The sequence below is a fragment of the Hirundo rustica genome, chromosome 6 (assembly GCF_015227805.2).
Source record: "Hirundo rustica isolate bHirRus1 chromosome 6, bHirRus1.pri.v3, whole genome shotgun sequence".
Taxonomy (NCBI): domain Eukaryota; kingdom Metazoa; phylum Chordata; class Aves; order Passeriformes; family Hirundinidae; genus Hirundo; species Hirundo rustica.
In genome coordinates, this window is record NC_053455.1 from 11,196,210 (window position 1) to 11,206,491 (window position 10,282).

Consider the following 10,282-nt stretch of genomic DNA (forward strand, 5'->3'; position numbering starts at 1 on the left):
CTGGTCAGTAAATAGAATTTCCATCCTATGGGAAATTCCAGCACATGGGGAAAAAGAGAAGGTGGTGGAGTTTTCAGGGACTGAAAATTCCAAGAAAATATATTTGGCATGGTGGAAGTGTTCCATAAGTGTCAAATCATTCTCACACTAGAAAGCCCAAAAGTTATAATGACATTAAAATATTCAATTTAGTAGGAGAAATGTTAAATATATGAATGCTATATAAAGTTCAAAACTAGATTAAACAAAACAAGGAACTACTTCTACATTTTCACGTTATGGAAAACAAAAATTTAAATATAATTTACTGTAAATAATATTTTGTCTCCATTAAAAATGTTGTCAAAATGAGTATGCTCTCAAAAAAGTAAGCTAATGAAGTTGTATTTCCTTGAAGAACGTTTCCTCTGAATATGGTTTATCTATCTTTTCATGAAATGCTTGAGAGATTTTCAAAATACTCTTAATAACCCTGCAAAAGACTAAGGTAAATTGGCTGCATCCCAGAACTGCCCCCAGTGCTCTGTTTGTGAAGTGAGACAACGCCAAGTGCCCAAACACCAGGCGTGTGAGCTCTGGAGCTACTATACCCTGGACAGCACTGAATGTGCACTCATTGCCAAACAGTTTATTATAAACAAAGGGGTTTTTAAACTATTCAATAGCACTCCAAGGAATTAGACAGTCTTGAACACATGCCAGCATGGCAATGGGTACAATAAGCAAATATAATCTACCTCACTTAGGGTAAATATTTGGCTACAAATGTATTGAGAGCTCTTTAATTCTTTGGACACTTCTGTGATGAGAACCAGAGGAAAGACAGTGGCGATGCGAGGACTGGAGGGTGATTTTTTTTTCTTCCCTTATCAGCTGCCCAGATAGGCTAGCTGCCAGTCAAATTAAAAACCTCACTGGAGGAAATGAATGGAGACCTGTAGGTGTAGAAATCTGCTGTTTATACAGCTGCCTCAAGGTCTGCTAATGATCAACCAGAATCAGCTACATCTTCATGGAGATGTACAAAATTCTGTGGCAGTGTCCAGGAGGTTGACTACAGAAATCAGGGTAGGGCTTTCCCCTTCCCCCCGCTTTTTTTTTTTTTTTTTTTTTTTTTTTTTAATCTCTTTATTCAAAATGAACTTCTGCTTTCTGCCTGCCTCTATTATGGCTTAGAATGCTGGAATGTGTCTGGAAAGGAAAGAGAGGCACATCTATGGTCTACTTGGAGGGCAATGAAATATTTGGGAAGTCTGAAAGTACTCACCCATTTTGAAGATGGGATGTTCTGCTTGCAGGAGCAATACCTTATGTTCTCTCATTTACCCACGTCCCGCTTTTGCATCTGTATTTCTGTGGATCCCAAAAGAAAAGATTTATTCTTTCTAGTCAGAAACAAGCAGAAGTTTCTGTCTGGAGGGTTTCTGTACTGTCTATCTATCTCATGAACAATGACTTCACATCGTTCACCAGATGAGGGGCTGCAGAATCACAGGGTACCCACTGCGATGTTCAGCAGAGGAATGACAGCAGTGCACACTGTCTGTGTGACTGGATCAAGTGTATTGACTCTAATCACAAGGTTTCCAGACAGCTTTTGTATTCTGGATATGCAGGAAGATATTTATACTCCTCTGCTTGTCCTTCATTTCTTGTACTGCTCATCTATTTTTGATTAATGTCTTGATACTCTCTGGCAGGCAATGATGCTACTTTTGGGATGCAAACGAGGAACAGCATGGAAGGTAACACAAATATTTTAATGGCATGGAGAGGTGTGCTTCATTATCTGGTTGTGTTTATTTGTAGGGAGAAAAGGTAATTTGCATCCCTAAATAGCCTTGCCTCATGGGAATGAGCCTACATGTCTGACTGCCATCTTGTAGCGACACTTCACCCAGGAGCCCAGGGACTGGTGTTTATTCAGAAAAGAATTGGCCCATGCACACAGACACACTGATTCTCACAAATGGTTCTGTATATGCCTTGGCTTCTCGACTTCTGCCAAATTCTAGCCTAAATTCTAGGAAGAAACAATAACACTAACAGGAATCACGTCAGACTTGAAAGTGATTGCTTTAGCTCTGTGAACGCAAAATGGATTTCTTTTTCTTCCTTAGAAGTGATTTTTAAACATGCCTTGACTTCTCTGAGCCAGCATAGTTTCACCCTGCTGGTCAGGTTACGAAGATGAATCTGTTACAGCCTTTTGCAGATGTGGTATGTGAGCCTAGTTACATCACATTTTGAGGCAGATGGATCTCTGAAGGAAGCTCCAGTATCCAATCATGTGCTTGCTATTGATTCTTGTGGTTAGTCTGTTTCTGATTTTATTTTTCTCTGTAGTTTAAGGGCAAGTCTGTGGTTTGCCCCATGTGCCCAAACGAGGGAGCAAGGGTGCAGAAGACTGCCTGAGAATAAATAAATCAGAAACAGATAGACTAATTACAAGGATAAATGCCAAGGGATGGAGAACACACAGCATCCTCATGATCAGATACGCCTGGCCTGTTGGAGGAGGGATGGATGTTTCACTGTGTGATGTAACCCTGCACCACATTGGAGAAGAGAGCCAGAGCGTCCTGTTCCTTGCCTGGCTGAGCAAAACCCTCTCGTGTGGCTTGCCCACATGGCATGCCCCAGCATGGGGAGAAACAGCTTCCCTGAGGTAAGGGTGGGGAGCAGCAAGCCTGGGAAATCAGAGGCTGCTCTTGCCCCCCCAATGCCTGCCCCAACAGCCAGCAGGCTAAGCTGACACGAGGAAGGATGTAATCTGCTTCTGGTTGTTTCATGCTCAGGGCACATTACTTCCTTCCACGGAATAAGGGGATAGTCATGGATGTCATCGTGACTCACGGTCTCCTGGGGCAGCATGGCTCTGTGCCATGCCTATAATCAGATGACCCGGGGGGTGAATTAGGAAGGCTTTTGATGTCATTCTCTGAGCGCTGCACCACAGGAGACAAAGACTTCTTAACGTAACATCAGGCTATATCTTAAACATAACCATGAAACTAACTTTGACTTGCCAGCAGCTGGTACAGACAGTGGCCTCCCTACACCGCTCTGGCACTTAGCATAAGAAATGTCATTATGGGGGTGGATTAGGCAGAACCTGTCAAAGTTGTGTGCTTGTTCTTTGGCTGTGTTTCCCTCCCCAGGCTAATAATGCTGAAGAGATGTGGAGTGGGTTGACACATTTTCTGGCATGTGTCATGTCACCCAGTGAAATGGAGGACATGCCAATCACAAGACTTTTGCGCTTTAGTAAGGCACAGGCAGCAGGGACACACTGCAGTGGCTATAGCAGTCTTAATCGTCCCTGGACTCACACCCTTAGCCTCTTCATCTTGGTTACAGCCTCCCCAGGGTTCTCTGACAGACCCACAGGTACATTTGGAGGAAAATGTAAGGAGATGTATCCAGGCAGACATTGTTTAAACTCATGTTATCTACAGACCTTGAAGCTCTTTGCAACTTGACTGAGTGATTTCCGTAAGAACCACTGAATTTAGCACTGGGGGAAATATTCAATGCCTGTTTTGCAGTGTGCAGAAATGCTCTATACCAGTTCAGCAGAGGATACAAATAGTAACCTTGCCTGATAAGAAGAGATTTTTAGGACAGAAGATTCTGAAGCAAGATAACCTGAGACTGATGAAATTTAGGACAGAGTCACTGTTTCTGGTTCCCTAAACAAGAGTGAGGCATGTTGATATAAATATTGGGGTGAGAGAACTCCCACGGTCTAGCACAATCTCAAGGTAAATCATCCTCAGGAGAATACAGAAGAACAGCGCATTCAGTCCACAGAGAGTCTGTTTTTGCACAGCTGTTTGCTTAACACCCGTGCCGAGGAGATGAAGTTTACTCCCTGGGCTGAGGCAATATGCCAGCTTGGTTCCTCACAAATCACCATCAGAGAAACAGAAGATGGAATGAGCATGTATGCCCTGTATGACAGAAATGCCATCTTCTGTCTCTGCCTGTGTGTTGCAAGCTACGTTTGGTTGTTGGGAAAAGATGTATCAGCTTAGGTAAGGACTGCACACCCCAAAGTACACAGGCTATAGGTCTGATGTGACCTGTAGCAGGCACAGCACCCAATTCACAGGTAAGAGTTACTGTACTATTTTCCTCGAAGCTCATAATATATTAAAAAAAAAAGGCAAAAAAAAAAAAAAAAGGGAAAAAAAAAAAAAAAAAAAAAGGCAGAGCCAGTAGCTTCTGCAAGCAGCTACAGGTGAACAACAACTGCTACTCTATTGAAGCATCTGTAGTATCTCAGGTCCAGAAGTGCCATGCTCAGGTGCCATGTTCTCATTCCATGTGAAAGCCAAGAGTAGCAGCTGCATAAGTGGTAGAAATATAACTTGGCAGCACGGAGGCAACGTGTGAAGGGGAACTGCATGAGAACCCCACAGGATGGGGGATTCCTCCTCCCTTCACTTGCTGGTCTGAGTCACAGTGGGGGATTGTATTAAGAGGGAAACAGAAAGCGCCCCTTGGCTGTACCCCCTGCAAACACATCATTGGTGTGACACGGGTGTCAGACACAGCTTGTCATCGGCTTGTCACCTGGAGACAGGAACCTGAGGGACTGCAAGGGCATGCTCTGGGGATGTCCTGTGCTGGTTATGCCATGGGGAGGAAGACACAGAGGATAGTGATGAGATGGGAGGTGACTCTGACAATTTATTCTTGCTTGTCCTGCCGGAACTCTTATGTGAAGTTGAGAAAACCTATATCAATGCAATGCCTGACACAGAATTTGTATTGTCCCATGACCAGTGTGACCCTGCTCAGATTGCCAGATAACGTCACATCTCCAGTTGTGTAACACAACCATGCTCTCTAGATCTCAGGTCTTTAAACATTATTGAACTGACTGTTTGTACCCTGTGGTGGGAATTCAAATATTGTTTATCAGTGGAAATGTTAACCATGTGTTCTTTGTTGGGAGTAAAACAATCTGATTTCTCATACGTCTGCATATTGAAAGTAGAAACTCAGTGAAGAGAGAAAATGTGTGCCAGCAGGGAAAAAAGGAAGAGCTTTCATCTGTGAGTGAGTACACAAGGTGCAGGGTACAAAACAGTGTTTTGGTAGATAACCAGTGTTTTGCAATTCAAGGATCACATGACTGAAAAAAAATTTCCACTTCTGCCATGGTATTTTTCATTTACAAACAAATAAAAATTAAGTTAAACTCTGTTCATTTATTGCTTTTATTTCTTCCCACCTTTTTTGTTTCCCTATTTTCTTGTATGGTAATGTGTATGATGTTTGGTTCCTTGTTTGCTTTCATTTGAAACAATTTTGCATGTCATTTTCTGAACTCTTGCAGAGCAGAGAGACTAGTAAATGCGTATGTTTATGCACCTTTGTGCATGTACAAAGAATTATGGATACTTAATGAAATGCATATCACAGCAATCCTTTCATGCTTAAGATCCCCAAACAGAAATTGTGAGTATTCAAATAAAATAGAACTGATCCAAAATGTACATATTTAACTTAGATAATAGCAGTCCCCAAATATGTGCCTCTTTCTGCAGTTGGAAATCTGTCAGCTGAACAAAGAGCAAGATATAGTTTGAATCAGGCTGTCCTAAAAGCTTAATGTGATAGACACACTTTATGGAGTTAGTTCCATTTCTCTCACATTTCAAAAGCAGATTCAGAGCCTAGTTATCATGAGGACAAACTCCACAAAATCATTTTTTTGTAGTCAAGGACTGCAATACTTTTTAAAAGTCAGAATACATATTAAAAGAATAGTTTGTCCCAAGGCTTATGGTTCAGCTGTAGAAAGTTTCTTCTTGATCTATCTATCTGAAAAAATATTCCTGAAAAGTCATTCCGCATAAGGGTGTTTTTGCTATTTTTTCAGAGAGAAAAAATATATATGAGCTGTAAAGCTCTTGTTGTTCCGAACTCTTTCTCTCCTCTTTCACAAATGAGTTCATCAAGCAAAATTCCACAATAAACAAATGTTATTATGATATTGGCAGAATGAACGCCAGAGTTCAGATACTAAACATTTTTTTTAAAAAACAGTGAGCTTAATGACATGAAGGAAGTTGTAGTTTAAACATCAAGGTCAATTATTTCGTTAAATATTATTTAAAAGTTCCTTGCCTTGAAACAAAACCAGAGCTATCCTTTTTCCCAAAAATGCAAACAGATTATACTACCCTGCTTGTCAGCTTCACTAGATAACTTCTATTTGATCTTCAAATGAAAACAGTTTCTATTTCAGATTTATACAACAGGCTGCCTCTAAAAAGAAAAAAAAGATCTTAAGGTTGGACTGCTGTTTACTTTCCCTTCTAATCCTGTGAGAAGATTTGCATAAGAAAAGCAAGTAGATTTGAGTCTAGCTTTTGCTGTCTACATCGAAAGCATGAGCATCAGTCAGTCCTCTCTTTTTATTCAGACAGAAAATGATTGTTTTGTAAGTCAGGTGATTAGAAAATATTTCAGTAAGTTCAGCTGGCTTCTTCTAAAAGTAACAAGGACTACTTATCAAGAATAAGTGGTGTTTAAATAAATAATTATAATAATCAAACACCAAGAGGTTAAAACCTAAACACCCCCAGCTGCATGTGTGTTTCCTCATACCGTATACTTGGTTTAAAACAACATCCAGAATTGGTATTTCCTGGATCTTGCAAAGCAGCCCCTTGTATTTGCAGATACCCTTCTCTCAATTCCTAACAGTATCAGTGTCATGAGGGACTTTGGTGAGCAGAGCAGTGCTGGGTGCTGGTGGGAGCTCTAGGTCTCAGCATTGAGCAAGTGCCCCCAGCTCCAAGCGTGACCCCTGGAGCAAACCAGTTCACTCCTCTGTAGAACGGGAATAGGGACTCATACCTACCAGAGTGCGGTGAAGCAGAGTAGTTTAATGTCTACAATGTAGTTGATTTTTTTTTTTTTTTTGTATAGAAATGCAAATTATTATTTTTTAGGAAGAATGTTAGAAGGGGTGTTTTGGATCATGAAGTCAAGTTCCCTGCTGTGGGTGGTAACCACATCTCACAAGCTGGTTCTCAAACCAGTCAAATTCCATCTTCCAGGTGCTTTGATTCCTTCCTGACTGCAGAAGGCCTTTCTGGTCCTCACCACTTTGGTGGAGTGAAGGTGATTTTCTTTTTCCATCTTGAATCCCTTCCTGGACATTTTGTTCCAATTCTTTCTCATATTTTATTTGGGAGAAGGGGAGGGAAACTGTCTCACAATTTTCAAATTCATTTGAATTTTTCTCTGAGCCCCAGACACCTGGTGGAAAGACGCCAGCAATGCTGTAGGCTGGTTCGATGTACCAATAAAAATAAAATTAAATTAAAAAAAGGCCAACCCTCGTGTAAGAAAAGCGCCATTCTTAGAAAGCCTCCAGCGTTCCAGCTAGAGCACAAACAGCTGCTTATTTAGGACTCTTCTCGGGTAAATCGACAGTCCCGGGCCAAAGGGGCCGCAGCTCTTGTGGTCTCGCACTAGCCCAGACCCCCCCCGGTGGGAGAACACACAGGGGAGAGGGGAAGGAACGAGCAGGGAGAGGGAACCATCCTCAGACCGCGGCTGAAACTTCTCTTGAGGAGGGCCGACGCTCCGCTGGGTCGAACTGAGGCGGAGAAACCTCAGCGGGAGTCAGGTCCCCGCCCGGGCGCGGCCCCGAGCCCCCCGCCCGTCCCGCCGGGCTCAGCCCCGCGGCCCCGGGCTCCGCCGCCCGGAGGAGGCAGCGGGGCTCGGCGGGGAGGGACACCGCTGTTTTGCACCTTGGCTCGGGTTTTCCCCTGCCCAGGGAACAAGCGCCTTTGTTGGAGCTGCGCTTCCCAGGGCCGGGGGTGATTTTTCGTTTTCTGGTTTTGACCTTTCTCCTCCGCTGCCTCCCGCAGGCCCGTCCCCGCGGCGGCGGCCCCGAGGGCGGACGGGCAGCGCGCTGCCGCCCGTGCCCGGGATAGCCTCGGCCGCGAAGAGAAGCTGCCTGTGGGGCTGAAACGGTGGCGAGAGGGAGGGATTCGGGAGCACTTCGCCAGGGAGTGGGACAGAGGCAGCGGTCCGCGTCCCTCGGCGACCCCTGTCCTGCTTCCCACTGGCGAAGGCATCGGTGCCCCCCGTGGAAATGGGAAACGCTGTGTGGCAGCTGCTCTCTGCCGGCACGCGGGGCACGGGCTGCTGCGGGGGGGCGCGGCTGGAGCCAGGGCCAGGTGTGCCATCGGGAAATGCCACCTCCAGCCGCGGATCGAAGAGCTTCGAGGCCGTGGCTACACGGCTCGACAGGGGAGCAAACAGCCCGTCCCCATCCCCCCCCTTGAGAACTACAGACCCCGCAGCCTCCCAGCCCAGTAAGGGCTGAAGCAGCATACGCCCTCGAAAAGACCCTGCCGGACCTCTGAAACCCCAAAGAAAACTGAACACCAGAAGTGGGAGCGAACCAACAGGCCCACCAACGAGCCCCCCCGAAACGGGGAGGGAGCCGGCCCTCGCCGCCAGCACGGGCGCAGCGCTGCCAGCCCCTGGCTGGCCGCAGGGGGCCCGGCGCCCGGGGGACCACCCTCACCCTCCAACGCCGACTGCCGGTTCCTAATTCCTACGAATTCAACCGCATCCCCCCAGGGATAACGGGGGCGGGATGGGATTTAACCCCCGGGTGGAATTGCAGTGAAACCACAAGGAAACAGACGCAGGTGAAGGGCAGAGCGCGCCCGCTGCCGCAAAACTTGCGGGGCATCGGGCGCCTCTCACAACGACGGGCAGGAAAGGGAGAGCCTCTCCCGAGGATTCCGAGCGCTGGGAGAGGAGCCGAAGAAAAGGGGCTTTTCCCGGGGGCGGCCGGCCGTGTGGGACCAGCCCCCGGTGCGCACCTTCCGCCCCTGCGCAGCCCCGCTGGGACCTGCGCGGCTTTTACACGGGCGATCCCGCCCGGCCGGCTCGCATCGAGCAAGAGCCTTTCCGGGAACAGGCTACGAGGAGAAGCGAGAGCAGGAGGGGGAGGGTGGGTATGAAATCAAAGGCTAAAGAAACAGTGCGATTTTGGGACCGGGACCAAATCCTAACGTGTTACATAAAAGCCACGGGCGGTTCTTATCAGCAAGCCCGGCCTGAAGAGGAACAATCCCCAGGACCGGCTCCAAAACAACCCTGTTAAAGGAACAATTGTGAAATGCCAACTTCCCACCAGAGTATGAACAGCAGGAGCCGGGCATGTCCTGTCTATAACCGGGCTTCTGACAACCGACAGAGAGAGGAGGGGACGGAGGGGGATCCTCTCTTGACAAGATTTATCAAGAAACATTTAACTGGGCTTTAATCATATTAGCAAGAGCCCAATTAGGGCTGAGAGCGAAGCGAGGCTGGGGAGAGGAGGAGGAGCAAGCGATGGAGTCACTCGAGGATAAAGTCCTTTCATCAGACTGCGCTCTCGGCAAACAGAGGAGTGCGAATAATCAGTGCCCTTCACTGGGGGGACGGGGGAGGGAGCGGCTGGGGAATGTGTGTAAAGGATCATTAAGGCCAGGCAGAAGGGGGTTTTTGTTGTTGTTGTTGTTTTTAATTATTACGGCTATTAAGGTGGTGTCTGTGGGCTCCCTCGGGCGCTGTTCTCAGAGACGGAGCGGGGAAGAAGCGGAGGGGTTCGGAGGCACCTGCTGCACTGCGACGACCTGATCTGCGAGTGCGGATAGGTCTCTCCCTCCCGGAGCAAAGAGGGGCTACGTCCCTCCCACTCCACCTCCCATCACCGAGGGAGAATTTCCTTAAAAGCCCTTTTCCCGGGTCTCGCCTCCCTGATGTCGAGCTCTTTCCCGGCGTATCCCACCTCCCAGCGCGGCTCCTCGGGGGTTAGCGCGGTGCCCCACCGCCCCCGGCGGAGCCCAACCCGGTGCCCAGCGCTGGGAACGCCCGGGTCAGGGGCAGAGGGCAGAAGATGTCCTCCCAGGGTTCAAACTCTCCGTGCTTTCGCGTGGGCAACCTGCCCTGTCCTTAGGGACTCGGTCGCTCCAGCTGTAGGGGATGGGGTGGGCGGGCAGCAAACAAATAAAGAAAAACTGAAGATGACAGGTGGGAGCGCAGGAAGAGGCTGTGGATAAGCCCATGAACCCCCTCCCCGGGTTACGCCATCTCGGGAACACGGCGGTGGGAGCGCGGCAGCGGCCGTGACCCTGCCTGCGGCTTTCGAGACATCGCCAACAGCTGCCGGCAGCCGCCCCGATTTCCTGCCGCTCCCAGCGGCCGGGAGAAGGGAGATAAGGCTGCTGGGCAACGAGGCACCTTTCGCCCA

At 47.6% G+C, this 10,282-nt stretch overlaps 1 long non-coding RNA gene across 1 annotated transcript in view; it reads right to left on the reverse strand.

Annotated features, from left to right (window-relative positions):
- LOC120754642 (uncharacterized) overlaps window positions 1–1,338 on the reverse strand; it is a 42,537-nt gene extending 41,199 nt beyond the window's left edge. Inside the window, exon 1 of the long non-coding RNA XR_005701508.1 lies at window positions 1,268–1,338. This is a non-coding gene — a long non-coding RNA (uncharacterized LOC120754642). The remainder of the gene's footprint in view (window positions 1–1,267) is intronic.
- Between the last annotated feature and the right edge of the window lie 8,944 nt (window positions 1,339–10,282).